The sequence below is a fragment of the Alexandromys fortis genome, unplaced genomic scaffold (genome assembly GCF_014885135.2).
Source record: "Alexandromys fortis isolate MF-2015 unplaced genomic scaffold, M_Fortis_MF-2015_v1.1 scaffold_33, whole genome shotgun sequence".
Lineage (NCBI taxonomy): Eukaryota > Metazoa > Chordata > Mammalia > Rodentia > Cricetidae > Alexandromys > Alexandromys fortis.
Genome location: NW_026067917.1, coordinates 14,146,647 through 14,160,397, shown reverse-complemented (window position 1 = coordinate 14,160,397; position 13,751 = coordinate 14,146,647). Strand labels below are relative to the sequence as shown.

Here is a 13,751-nt window from a genome sequence, read left to right as displayed (position 1 = left end):
GTGTGGCCCCAGAGAGGTATGTGAGCCCAGGGTGGTGGCATCCATCAGGATGGGAGAGGAGAGGTCTGTAAAGGAGGCAGGTGAGAGAAAGACAATAGTGAGAGAGAGGTTGCTTCCGAAGGAGGAGGCGATTGGCTGGGCTGGAGGCTACTGGAAAGTCAAGGAGGATTAAAAAGGAACATGAGTGAGCCTTCATCGAACATGGCCACCGAGTTTCTGGATGAGTGACCCCAGGAGGTGATGGTTGAGGCAGAAGGTCATGGTGTGTTAAGAGACAAGGAGGTGAACAGGGTTGTCTTGTTGACTGGGGCCTCTACCTCCCTAGTGGTCCAGTACGCTCTGCTCCCTAAAGCTGTTTGATGCTGCTCAGAGCAATCAATCCCTCCCTTCCTTCCTTCCTTCCTTCCTTCCTTCCTTCCTTCCTTCCTTCCTTCCTTCCTTCCTTCCTTTAGGGGTCAACAGCCTCCTGTGACCATGAACTGCATGCACTTGACAGTGGAGTTACCTGTCCCTCCCTTTAACAGATGGCTCTTTTCTGCTCACTTGGAAACAAGACAGAAATCTGCCTCTCCCTCACCTTCCAGACAGGGTGGGTATGAGGCCATCCTTGACTGCTGGAGTCCTCAGCCTGCAGGTGCCTCTCGTAACTTTCAGCTCCTGCTACAATAAGAAACAAACCTCTGGGTGGAAGATCCCTGAGGGTCTCCAGCTACAGGGACATTATGCCCCGCCCCCATCCCAGACTCCCAAGAGTCTCCTCGTCCATTCATTGAGTCTCTCCCCTGTCCACCACGCCCTCCCGAGAAACCAAATGCGTCCTGATGTGACCACACACTCTGCAGCACGCAGCCCACACAGCCCAAGATTTGCAGTATGGCCAGAGCCCTCCTGCTCCGGAGAGGTGAGCTACTTCCTGTTTGCCCACAGAGGAAGCCCTTCGGCACAGGTGGTGTCAGTGAGAGGCGGCTTCTCACGCGGTGAGCACCGGAGTGCACAGAGATCGGCAGACTTTCGCCAGGCTTTCCTAATCCAGGCACTTTCCCTTAGGAGCATATGGATGAAGTCTCGCTGTCCAGTATGCGAGGCCGATGAGGAGACCGGGGGTCAGAGTAGCTACTGGAGCTCAGACAGTAAACCAGCCCTGCAGGGTCCAGCAGATACCCTTCCTCTACCTTGCTACCTTTCACATGCTGCAGACAGAAACACTGAAACACCAAGGTAAAGGGCAGGCCCTCTCTCTCTGCCGGTGGGGCTCCTGTGTTGAACCCTGAAGATTTCCCTCCCAATCAGAAAGTCTCAAAACTCTAGGGCTGGCAGATCTGAAATACTGAACTTCTCAGTAGCAAGCAGTGCGTCAGGGGAGGCTTGCTGCACCTCACAGGTCTCTAAGTCTGCCCCTGAAAAGCTCTTTCCTTTGGAGAAGCCTGCGGTGAGGCAGCTGTGTGATCTATTTCCAGTCAGAGCCCCATCCCCTGCCAGCAATCGGAGCTCTGCAAGAGTGGGTCCTCAGAGAGTACAGAAAGGAGGACACCAGCCCCCCACACCTCCCTCTGGCAAGTTAGGTGTTTATATCACACTGGCCAGGATGGGTTCCCAGGGATCAGAGTAAATCCTGGAGGTGAGTGGACTAGGTCTTCAATGTCTAACAACAGTAGGGCCAAAGGCCAGGCCTGGGTGTTTGTGTCTTAGAACTGGGGAGTGGGACGCCTCTCAGAGTCAAGACAAGGTATGATGTTAGAATCCATAGGTAATGCCACTGTCAACCTCCCAACACACCCATGGCTATGGGTGCTACTGCTTCCTTAAGAAGTCAGGAAGTTATGAAAGTGGGCACGGCAGCACAGGCCTGCACGCAGCTACTAGAGAGTAGCTACTGAGTAGGAAGATGGCAAGTTTAAGACGTGCTTGGCCTACAAAGCAAGTTCAAGGCCAGCTTGAGCAATGTAGTGAGATACTATCTAAAAAAAAAAAAAGGTAAGCCGGACTAAGTATACATCTCAGCAGCAGAGTGCTTATATAAAAAGAAAAACGTGAGTGCAAGTGTCTATTGTTGTGGTATATTATTTTAACTATGTAAAGATGTGTTATATTGGTTTCACCTTGCCTGCCTAAGGCACCTGATTGGTTTAATAAAAAGCTGAACAGTCATTAGAGAAAGGATAGTCAGGAGAAAGGATAGGCAGGGCTGGCAGGCAGAGAGAATAAATAGGAGGAGAAATCTCGGCTTGAGAGAGAAGAATGAGAGGAGAAGAGAGCAGAGAACGAGGGAGAGACCAGGGGCCAGCCCACCAGCCACAGAGTAAGAAGGAAAGACAGACATATAGAATGAAGAAAGGTAAAAAGCCCAGAGGCAAAAAGTGGAAGAGAAACAGGTTAATTTAAGTTGAAAGAGCTAGCTAGCTAAAAAAAAAAAAAAAGCCTCAGGTAGGCCTAACATTCATAATTAATAAAAAGTCTCTATAGTCTCTATGTCATGATTTGGAAGCTGGTTGGTGGCCCAAAAGTAACAGAAAAAGCCTGCTACAACCTACCTCTGCATTGGCTGCTCAATCCTGAGTTGGATCAGGTGACCTGGGGAAGCAGTTCTGTTCTACCCAGTCTGGTCAAATTAAAGCCCCCCTGTGTGTGTGTGGACTGGGGCTCCTGGGCACAGTACCCAAGCCAGGGTGCCCCGGCTTTCCTCTGCCCCCAGGAAAGTTCACTCTTTCTTCTCCCCAAGGCTCCCCTCCCTGTGCGCGCTCACCTTGTGGCACATAGCCACACGTCTGCCCCTCTCATGTGATCAGTGAGTGGTCTCCAGAGTTAATCACCCTCCCACACCAAAAGACACCCACCAACCATCTGCTGGAACACACCAGCTCACCATTACGACAGCAAAAATATTCACGTCCTCCACCTCAGCCAGAGGAACCTGGGCAACCGTGACTGATCTCGTTTTTAAAAAGCATTTAAACAGAAAGATGCTCCAAGTATATTATTAAATAAGAAATTTGTTTATGGACTAGGGCGCTAGCTCAGTTGGGAAAATGCTTGCTTGCCATCCTAGTATGAAGGCATGAGTTCAATCCCCAGCACCCACCTAAAAATTTGCACCATGCGGCTCCTGCTCATGGTCCCAGCACTGTGGAGGCAGACACAGAGGATCCTGGGACCTCCCTGGCAACCAACCTAGTCTAATCAGGGAGGATCCTGGGACCTCCCTGGCAACCAACCTAGTCTAATCAGGGAGCCTCATGTCCCCGTGATAGACCCAGTCTTCCCAAACAAATGTCATGGTAAAGACAGTTAGTTCAGCAGATACGAATGGAGCCTTCTTAGACAGGACTCCATTCTCCACGACAGAACGCAGCAACCTTGGAGAAGTAAGGCAGCTACAAACGGCTTCCTGGAAGGGAACACAGAAAACACACTTCAGCCAGTCCCTTCTCCAGGACCGGTTTCTGGCCCTGAAGACAGCAAGACTGTCCATACCTATGCAAACAATCTCACAAACTTTCTCCCTCTCTTAAGTCTATCTTTCTTCCCGACAGAAACTTATGTATTCTTCCTAGAGAAGTCTTTTCCTGCCCCTCTTTTTCTCTGCTAAGTTAGGGGTGTAGGCCTTCAATGTTATCATTTAAAAATCCAGCCACTCTTGTTGATCTGTCTTTTGACTGGTTCATGTTTGGTTCCCAGTCACTAAGGAGGTAGAGGAAATAGTTTTATCCTCTCGTGCATAGGGTTAGGCGGAAGCTTCTGTTCCCAGATTACCTCTCCGTGGATACACAAATGCAGGGCTGTGTCTAAGTGGGTGTGATATACAAACTGAGCATTTTGAATAGTTAAGCATTTCTGTGAATCTGCATTAAGACAATCACAGCTGCTATAGTAAACCTGTAGTCTCACAGATGGTATTATCAAGGTAAAATGCTTCGTACGCTCAAAGAAAGCTAATAAATAAAAATACTATAGAAGAAAAACGCTCCTGCCAAAGATCATGACAAGAGCACAAAACCGAGTCAACACTACAGCTGGGTCTGAGCAGTTCTCACACTTTCCCTTTCAGAGACAAGGCAGAATGTCTTCTTCACAGCGCTGGCTCATTCATTCTGATCAGTTATTAATCATTGACTGGAAAACCAGGTGCGTAGAGTTAGCAGCAAAGCATGGAACTATAAAAAAAAAAAAAAAAGACCAGGTATGCTTTTGACGGGGTGAAGGAGGAAGACAACCCAAGGCGTTTCCTGGGTGACCAGAAAGGTCACATCCTCCCCACTCTCGCCAAGGAGTGCCATGCTTAACATTGCCCATAGCAGCACAGCCCTGAGATATCCAGAGCTCTCTGTACAGCGAAGACAGACCCAAGCTGCTCCGACCTTGTCACCCTCAGGGTTGGGACTCCCTGCAGGAGCAGTGCTTGGGCCTCCCAGCCCAGGGGACTGAGCCTGCATACTGGCTTCTTAAAGCATCTGCTCTCTTTTTAGTCCAAACCTGTTCTGCATCCTCCAAAGCCGCGGGAAAGGACAGTTCGTTAGACCTTGTCTCAACCCCCACCCCCACCTCAGGCTCAGATTCCGGAATGGCAGAGAGTCCTTTAAAAATGCACCAGGTCTCCTCAGCTGGCCCAGCCTGTCCTTCCACTTCGCACACAGCTGCCGCGGGGCTCTTTTTCTGGCCAAGCCTCTCCAGCCCTTCCCGCTGCTCCTCCAGGGTGATTTCACCCTCACATGGTTTCCTCCCAGCCTCTTGCTGAAGACTCATCGAGCCCTGAGCCCAGAGTCCTACCCACAGATGAACTCTCCGCAGGACTTCAGACTTAGCAGCCTGCTCCTGTGCCAAGGAGCACCCTCCTCACCCTTGCCTGGGAGCCTGCCTGCCCCTCCCAGGTCCTGTCTAGCAAATAGTCTCAGAGAGGCTGGATTTCCCTGTGAGTAGTCTTGCCACCAGCCTGGGTCCTTTCCCCTTATGCCTGGAGGGTTCAGTGGCGCTGGGTCTCTCCTGTCTGATTTGAAAGCTGCAGGGGGGAGGGGGGCTCCTGACCTCAGCTCACCCTAAGTTCCCATCAATATGACATCATCCTTCCCTGGGAATCTTCACTGACTGGATACCCTCCATCCACAACAACCCCCCCCCCCCCNCCCCCCCCCCCCCCCCCAACCAAACCAAACCAAACCAAACCAAACAAAATACCCTATGGTATGGACCTTCCATTCTCTTCCTGGTCAGCTCTGTTTCTCCCCCCCCCCCCCATTCTCACACAACCTTCTCCACCCTTCAGGGCTTTCACCCCAGGGCTCCACTCACTCTTTCTAGACTAATCCACACCTAATTGACTGTTAGAGTATTCCTCAAGCTCCAGCTATATGGCTAAATGTATGTCACTGGCAATCCAATTACAAAAGGAAAAATGCCTTTAGCAAGTAAAAAGATGATGGGGCCAGCAACATGGCTCAGCTGGTGAAGGTGCCAACCACAAAGGTTGGGGACCTTTGGCACACAAATGAGAGATATTTTTAATTACAGCACAATTGTAATTTATGTATGATTCATACATATATAAGTCAATACCATATTTTTCTAAAGTATGTCTAGGTCAAAGGATAAACCTAGCATAAACACATCAGGGTGGTTGCTACTCATAGGTTGGGGGAGGGGAGGTAGAAGACACAAGACATAAATTATAATTCAGGTGGGAAAGCCAGCCCTCCCTTCACTGGCTGCTGCACTTGGGAGCACAGGCCCTGCACCTCCCCTGGGCAAAACAGTAGAGCTGACCCTGGTGGTGTGAAAGTGGGTGACCCCGATATGACCATCTGAGAGCCGTATAACTGGCCGGCTCCTTGCTGCAGGCTCCTTGAGCTACCTGGGACAGTGCTGGAGAGCTCACCCTAGTGTTGGCAGTGAGGGAATGCTGGCAGGCTGACCAACCCAGCTAACCCAGAACCAGAGCTGTCAGTTAGCCCACCCCAGCATCCATCCCATCTACGAACTGTTGGAGCCTCTGAAAGGGCCGGGCCTGCAGATCCAAAACAGCAGGATCTCCACGACACAGGACAACAACAGGATATCCAAGAGGAGTTCCGGTGAGGGCCCATTATCAATAGGGCAGCAGGGGCCTTGAACCAGACCAATGACTGACTCATAGCAATGAACACTTACAAGTGAAGATGTACGGACTAAAGGGTAGACTGTGTGACTCATGGGGTCACACTACAGTTCTACACTGAGATTTTTTTTCAACTTTCTTTTTACTGTTGTTTTGGTTTCTGGCTTTTCTTTAAAAATTTTTTTGGGGGGGGTCAGGTTGCAAAAGCAGAGGGCAGACGCTAGGGGATGGGGAAATGAGTGGGATTAGGATGCATAAAGAGAAATCCACAGAGAATTTTTAAAAAGATACAAAGAACAGACTTCTTATAATTCAATAATAGCACCACCACCACCAATAACACCACCACCACCACCACTACCAACAACAACCAAAAAACCCAATATCAAATTCAAAGCTCAGGCCAAGCACGACAGTTTCTATCTGGAAGTGTCCTGCAATAAAGGCCCAGTCTAGCAGTTCCTTTGAGAGGTAGGAACTAGCGAGAGGTCTTAGGTCATTGGAGGTATCTCAGACAAAAAAGCCAGACCTAGAACTTCCTTTCTCTGCTTCTCCGGCAGGAGGCAAGCCCCTTCTTCCACTTCCTGTCTCTGTCATCACCTGTTGTCTCACCAGAGGCCCCAAACAACAGGCTAGCTGCCCGTCACTAGAACCCGCAACACTGTGTGCCCCAATAAACCTTATCATTTCCCAAGTTGACGGTCTCTGGTGTACGCTGCCATAGAACCAGGAAGGCAGCCAACACAGAAAGGGCATGAAGCATGCACAGAGAGACAAACAGCTTAAAGCATGGAGAACCGATAAAATGATTCATCAGCAAGTAATACCTATTAAAACTACAAGGTGATGACATCTTGAAACTAACAAGACCAACAAGTTGATGCTACCCTGGGTTGGTGGAAGTGTTGGGAAATCATCACTTTCATAAGTAAAAGGCACGCTCTGTCACTAGAGTGGCCTGGCAGCATCAGCCGTCTGGTGTGCACATTCTTTTAAGGCACATTTGTGAGTTCCTCCTACTGCCGAGACAAGTCTTCTGAGACAGATGAGGTGCAGGTGGACCTAACGTATTATGGTCTACTCCAGCAGACAAGAGAAAGTAACCTGCAAACCCACGGGACTGGCTTGATAAATATGGTATGCCCACCCAACAGGACTTTATTTAGAGAGAGACTTGTTTAGAAACGGTGAGGTCGGGCTGGAGAGATGGCTCAGCGGTTAAGAGCATTGCCTGTTTTTCCAAAGGTTCTGAGTTCAATTCCCAGCAACCACATGGTGGCTCACAACCATCTGTAATGAGGTCTGGTGCCCTTTTCTGGCCTGCAGGCATACACACAGACAGAACATTGTATACATAATAAATAAATAAAAAGGTGAGGTCCCCTTACATATCTTGAAGATTAATTGTTGAGAATGGCTGCTAACTTTACAAAAAGGTAAATGTTCGAGTATTATTTCTTACTATCTATAAAAGGAAAACAGGAAAAGAAAGGAGCGGGGTGTGTGTGTGTGTGTGTGTGTGTGTGTGTGTGTGTGTGCATGTTTATGATTCAGAGAAAATTTAGCCCACAACCTCCATGTTGTACTTAACCACCTTGATTTCCTTTGCTAGAAGAGTTTGTCTCCCGAGCACGCCACCCTTGCTAATCAGTTGGACTCAGAGCACAAGGTTGACTCACCCAGAACTTCCCGGATCTCTCTCTTCTCCCTTTCAGACTGATGTAGGTCGCCATGTGAGCAGCCACAGGCTTCTTCAATCACTCCTTCCTGTGGATAAAAGCGCAGAGTCTCTGCTAAGGGCTAGGAGGATAGCTCAGTTGTAGAGTGCTTCCCTGCCGAGCTCCAGCACCATCTGATACTGGGCATGGTGGCACGTGCTTGCAATCCCAGCACTTAGAAAGTGGAAGTAGGAGGCTCAGGAGTTCAAGGCCTTCTAGAGGCTAGCCTGGGCTACATGGAACCCTGTCTATTATTATTATTATCATTATCATTATTATTATTATTATTATTATTATTATAAAGCATGCGTCACCATGTTGCCTCCATCCCCACATCCCCGTATCTTTTATTGCCCCCTCCTGTAGTAGTGTTCCGAGGAGACTCTTTCCTCCCTGCCCTGCAGGTGGCACCGGCCTTCCCATCCTCTCTATCACTAGATTATTTTGTGTGAAGATCCAAGAAGCCCATTGCCACCTCAGTTACTGTGATCTGAAGGCGCTCCCTGCCTTTCATGAGTCGAGAACTTAATTCTCAGTCATACACAAATTTGAGAGGTGGAACCTTCAGCAGTGATTGGGTCACAAGGCTCTTGCGCTCGTGAAGAAATGAATAAATTAATGAGAACCACAGGAGTAACTTCATTATAAAGGCTACTCGGACCAGCTTCCTCCATCTGGTTCTGTGATGCCCTCTTCCCGCCAGGACGCAATAAGAAGGCCCTGTCAGATACCAGCTACACAGTCATGAATTTCTCTGGTTCCAGAACCAGGTTTTGAGTGAAACAGCAATTTTTGGCCAAAAGTAAATAACCTAACCTCAGCTTTTTTGTTTCAGATGAGAGAAGAGGAAGTGCTGGGAACAGGGAGGCGTCCAGAGGAAGCCTGGGAACACAGGGGCAGCTGAGGGGCTCCAGCATCCACACCACATGTAAACGGAACTTTGAGTGGGGGTGGGGGGTGAAGTTGGGCCTCACACTGTGTAGGACTGAACAGAACCTGACTAGCTGGCCCTGTGCCCATGTTTATTCCCTCTTTCCACAGCCCGGGACCATTGCTTAAAGGAATGACCACAGATGCCACAGCCTTAAGAAGGGCTCTTTTCTAAGTGCCAACTCCACACTTCTATAAGGGCTGGAGCGACAGGCAGAACTCATTGAAAGAGCTGAGCAGTGTGGGCCTGACTGGGTCTCTGACTTTACTACATGTCAGGTGAAAACAGAGGCTTGAAAACTCCACCCTCTGACGGCAAAGTCGGATTGGTACTTGCCAAGCAACCTGGGGCAACTTTCTTTCTCTCTCTGGGCCCCAGCTTTCTCATGGGATAGCAACAGTGTATATACTCCAAAGCCCTGATGTGAGGTTTAACTATGCTAGTACTTGTGGCTAACAAATAAAGCTTGCCTGAAGATCAGAGTGCAGAGTTAAGCCACTAGCTGGCCATAGAGGCCAGGCAGTGGAGGCACACACCTTTAATCCCAGCACTTGGGAGGCAGAGCTAGATTTCAGTCTGAAAAAGAAACAGAACCAGGCGGTAATAGCTCACACCTTTAAACCCAGCACTAGCGAGGTAGAGACAGGGAAGTGATATGATTGGACAGTGAGGAATATAAGGTGGGAGGAGACAGGAGCTCAGCCTATTCGGTCTGAGGATTTGTGGAGAAAGAATCCAGCCCACTTTGGTCTGAGGATTCGGTAGAGGTAAAGGGTCTCTCTAGTGGCTGGCTCATTTAGTTCTCGGATCTTTCAGTATCTCCCCCCACCCCTGCTGACTCTGGGTTTTTATTATTAAGACCAATTAGAAAAGAGAGCTACAATCACCACACATAGGAGGCTAAGGGGCTGGTTTATAGCACATGCTCCCTAATGCAGTCACTCTGTTGTCCAGCTAGGTGGTTTATTTATTTATTTATTTATTTACTTATTTACTTATTTATTTTTTGGTTTTTCGAGACAGGGTTTCTCTGTGGCTTTGGAGCCTGTCCTGGAACTAGCTCTGTAGACCAGGCTGGTCTCGAACTCACAGAGATCTGCCTGCCTCTGCCTCCCGAGTACTGGGATTAAAGGTGTGCGCCACCATTGCCTGGCTTTTTTTTAAATTTTTTTTTTTTTTTTTTATCAAATCCTGCTAATTGGATCATCTAATTCGTTTCAGGATAAAAAAAAAAAGATTATTAGGAATTTCCCAGAAAGCAATAATTTTTCTGCCATTCTCAAATCCCACGGTTCCCACTTTAAGTCCCTTTGTATGGACTGGCAACAGGTCGCAGGGTACTGCGCATGAGCAGATCCCTCTCTTGCCAGATGGATTAGCTCGCGGCCCCTGCGGACTCTCCAATCGTCAGCTTCGTTTTGAGATTCATCAGTGGAACACACTTCTGAGTACGTCTATGAGGGTGATTCTAGAAAAGTTTAACCGAAGACCCCACCATTCCTGAGTGCTGGCTAGCAGGAATTCCTCGCTCCTTGCTTGCTGGCTGCAGAGGACAGTACCGGCTGCCTCACGCACCTGCTGTCATTCCTGTCTTCCCCACGGTAACGAACTGGACTGCAAACAGGAGCCCAACGACCTTTCCCTTACCTTGTTTTTGTTAGGTATTTTGTGACAGTGGGGGGAACAAGAGTACAATCACTCAGCCTGCTTGGTGTGGACTGCCAGGCATGGCCTGGAGTTAAAGCCAGTGTTTGTAAACTCTCCTAGAGGCAGCTGGAGGGGGCTGCCTGCTTTTCTAAACGGCTCTGGTTCCCATCTGCCTCTGCTCACCTGTCTGAGCTCCCCTGGCCGCCTTCCTACTCTTCCCACGTGTTCGGTGAGCTCACACCTTGCTCACATAGCTAAGCCTTTCTGCTCACTGAGTAGGAATCGTCTTCCCCTGGGCAGTCACATGGCTATGTCCTATCTCCATTCAGGTCTCTGCCCAAATTGTCCGGTGGAGCGCCTGTAACCTTGGAGTCAGAAGAGGACCAAGAGTTCAAGGCTAGCCTGTGGAACTTAGTGCGTAGCAAGACTCTCATAAATAAATAAATAGCTTATTATCATTTTCCTTCTCTCAGAAAATAACATCCACAAGGAAAGTTCATTAATACGTTTTTAAACCTGGAAGATAGAGACTGTTGGGTAAATATTTGTTAAATGAATGAACGAATAAGACAGCAGGACATGTCTCCTTGGAGGGTGTAGCGCTATCTTATAGTCAAACATCCCAACAAGAAATGCTCTTGGGACTTGAGGGAAGACTCTACCCCACCTCATGCTCCCCGAGGTCTCAGCAGCAGTCTGTAATTCCCCATGGCTGTTCTGAGCAGCAGACTTGTGGGCCTTGAAGAAGGTACCACTTCCCCACCTCAGGCAGGATGTCTGCTGCGGTGCTAGAAACCACGGGACGGCTTCTCTTATGTTCCTGTCACCTTTCCTCACACTGTTTAGTTTATGTTTGTCTCACAGCATTGATCACACTGAGATAGCATCGGCTTGCTTCCTTTCTCCCCACAACTGTATCTAAAGGAGAGCAATGTGTTCATGGTGTCTGCCGGGCATCAGCTACTGCTCTGCAAGTAAATGAATGAAGGAATAGCAAATGGCTCTTCCCGTTACCCTCCACAAGCAGAAGACATGTCTGGGAGAAAATGAACCACAGCACAGTCAGGCTGTCTAAACTTGACCTTAAGGTCTTGCTCCTGTAGAGGAACCATAGACATCCAATTTGATGCTAATTACATCCAATCAGCTCTGGACTTTGGGAAGGGGCTGGGCTAATGAGGTTTAAAGGCGCAGTGAGACTGGAGATGTTCTGCACTTGACTCTGATGCTGGCCTCCTGACCTAGACAAATAGATCATGGACAAAGGGGTCTGATGGATGCATTTACCAGGGCTACAAATGTCATCCTGTATCCTAGAAAGACTCAGCCTAATTCACATCCCTGGTCCCATCATCATCCCACTGAAAGGACAACTGCGGCCCAACACTAGGACCACCAAGGAAGGCGACTTATCAGCTGAATGGGTGTCTCCCTTCCCAAGAATGTCTGCTGTATTCTGGACAGACACACTAGGAAGAGCTCAGGAGAGGAACCTGTGCCAACCATGTGGGAAAGAGCTGCCCTGTACTCCACGATGCCAGTTCATTGCTGGGGGGCAGTCCTTAAGCTCCCACCAAAAATGTATTATAAGGGAGGGGCACCCCGATGTCACAGGCACCAGAGAACATCAGGGAGATTTGAAGCAAAGCCCTGCTCCCTGCTAGGGACTGGAGCCTAGACCCATCACCTTAGCGAGAGGACCCCATACTAGGATTGATACTCAGTGGGGGCACAGTCAAGCCCTCTCTTCAGGTAGGCCTTATTCTTGGGGTCCCTGTCAGCTCTCGATGCTCCTAAAGCTTCTCCCCAGCTCAGCCCCCCCTTGTCTTTGACGTCCTGGTCCCAGAGCAGCTCTCCTTAGGCGCTCACCTGCTGGTCTTGACCGGTGCACCGAGAAGACACAGCGGAGACAGGGAAGCCACCGTCAGGAGTGGGGCGACAGATTGAATTCTTGCCACTGCAGTAGAGCCCTTCACACGTGTCTTTACCAACGTCCTGCCGGGCTCCTGCCGCGGCTCCCGCAGCCCGGACGCCCCCTTGGCTCCGCGCCCAGGCGCCTGCCGGGGCGGCGAGGGCTGCGGGGCGGCGCGGTGTGGGACCGTGTTTCCGGGAGGGCGGCGATCGGCGGGCCGGGCCGGGGCGGGCCAGGCTGGAGTGAAGCCGTCCGACTGGTCTGACCGCGGCTCAGGGCTGGGCGGCGGGGTTGGGCCGGGTGCAACGAGCGTGCAGAGAGCCGCGCTCCTCGGGCCCCAGCTGGTTGATTTTGTCAAGCACATAAACCGGAAACTGGCTAGACCCACGTAACCTGCATGCCTGCAGCGGGACAATAATTGAGCATCCCCACAAATCCATTATTTCTTACTTATTTAGTAGACAGACACAGGCAAAAATGCATTATTGGAGCTCAGAATTTCGTCTGCCTGCAACTGTTGACCCACTGTGAACTTTCATAACTGGTCCGGATTGGCCGCACGCTGGCAAACAGTTGCGACTTGAGACGCAAAGATATTTTCCCAAACTTACCCTCAGACATAGACTGGCACTTGGCAAGAAACTGTAATTTTAATAAGCTTCTCTCTGGCGCCATCCAGCTTGTATTCTCTTCACTATGTAAGGCATGCAGAGGAATTTTGAATGAAGCGATGCCTTTTTCTGTGTATCCAGTGCTATTTTAGCTGCCCTGGAAACGTACAGCTCGGAAAAGCCAGTTGCCTAAAACACAGCGGACAAACTGTGCTATAAGCAAGAGCCACAGTTAATATGTGTGGAGTTCCAGGCCATAAATTACATGTTTTAACACATCTAATCCTCACAACTTTCAAGGTAGGAAGCAGGATAAATAATTCCACAAGGACACACACACACACACACACACACACACACACACACAGAGAGAGAGAGAGAGAGAGAGAGAGAGAGAGAGAGAGCTACAGACCTAGTGACCTAAAGATCATGCTTCTGACAGTTGCTTTTGAGACATGTCTGATGCTAAGTTATAGGTTCTGCACGACCCTGAACTGTCTTGTGTATCTCGTATGTCAGACACTTAGTGGGCATATGGGGATGGGAGGAACCAAGCAGATCAAAATCTTCAGCCTACCTGGCAGATATGCACCAGTTGTCATATCAGATGTGACGTAGTTGACATGCAGAGTGTGTGTATAGGGTGGTGGTGGTCGGGACAGGACCCCTCTGAGAGAGCAATGTTCTCACAAAGGAAGGAGCCACCTGAACGGGAGGCTCCACATATGTCCACAATCTCCTTTCAAATCTCTGCACCTCCTGAGTGGACGCACACGGGCTGGCATGCAAACATCAAAGAAAATGATCATGAACCTTGGGATGTAGTAGTTTAAGTCCTGATAGTTCA

The 13,751-nt window shown here is 49.4% G+C and overlaps 1 protein-coding gene across 1 annotated transcript in view; it reads right to left on the bottom strand.

Annotated features, from left to right (window-relative positions):
- The window catches only part of Psd4 (pleckstrin and Sec7 domain containing 4), a 38,585-nt gene extending 26,055 nt beyond the window's left edge, over positions 1-12,530 (bottom strand). The window contains exons 1-2 of the mRNA XM_050139979.1: positions 12,251-12,530; positions 7,765-7,852 (exon numbers count right to left, since the gene is read on the bottom strand). The gene's annotated coding sequence lies outside the window, so the exon portion shown is untranslated. The remainder of the gene's footprint in view (positions 1-7,764; positions 7,853-12,250) is intronic.
- Between the last annotated feature and the right edge of the window lie 1,221 nt (positions 12,531-13,751).